The sequence below is a fragment of the Gavialis gangeticus genome, unplaced genomic scaffold (genome assembly GCF_001723915.1).
Source record: "Gavialis gangeticus isolate Ggan-Ray unplaced genomic scaffold, GavGan_comp1, whole genome shotgun sequence".
Classification (NCBI taxonomy): Eukaryota; Metazoa; Chordata; order Crocodylia; family Gavialidae; genus Gavialis; species Gavialis gangeticus.
The window spans coordinates 41,671,880-41,672,558 of NW_017729034.1; the positions used below are offsets into that span (position 1 = coordinate 41,671,880).

A 679-nucleotide genomic window follows, 5' to 3' on the forward strand; every position below is an offset into this window, starting at 1 on the left:
AGGTCCCTTGCAACCCTAGAAACTATGAAACTATGAAACATCAGCAATAGCAGTGGCTATAAGATGAACAATAGTATAGTATTTCTTTAAAAAAATACATGGTAAAAATGTAGATATCATTGTTGTTCAGATAAATGAATCATCCAACAATCTTATAATTCACAGCATTTTTAAGCAAACAATTTTTTTACTCTACCTGCTTTTTTTTTTCAGAATACCCATCAGCCTGAAACTGTCTGTATCTACACAAAAGTCATTGAGATCTGTCATATTTACTGACAGAACAGAAGTTCCATGAACAAACCTTCTTCTTATGGTTCATATTTTGTTCACAGCACAGCTCAAGAAAAGTGCACTCAGTGGTCTCAGGTCAATGAACATGAGTGCTGGACAAACATTGAGTAATGCAGTGAGAGAAAGAGGAAGCGTGGCCCCGTGGTACCCTTTTTATTGTCCCCGCTATTGTCCCCAGAATGTACATTAAAAGTTAAATTTTAGCAATGATTAATGCATTGCTTTTGTCTCCTGCCTTTCTGTGATGTGTTCAGTAGCTGATTTGCAGATCTGATTATAAGCTACTTCCATGTGTGTGAACATTTTACCTGCTAACCTGTAGTCTCAGCACTGGATCTGAGACTGTACTGATAAAAACCAAATAGAAAAACTAATCATATTTGGG

General features: G+C 36.2%; 1 long non-coding RNA gene across 1 annotated transcript in view; it reads left to right on the forward strand.

Moving 5' to 3' along the window:
• Positions 1 to 467, forward strand: part of LOC109304333 — a 10,235-nt gene extending 9,768 nt beyond the window's left edge. The window contains exon 3 of the long non-coding RNA XR_002099362.1: positions 336 to 467. This is a non-coding gene — a long non-coding RNA (uncharacterized LOC109304333). The remainder of the gene's footprint in view (positions 1 to 335) is intronic.
• The last annotated feature ends 212 nt before the right edge of the window (positions 468 to 679 follow it).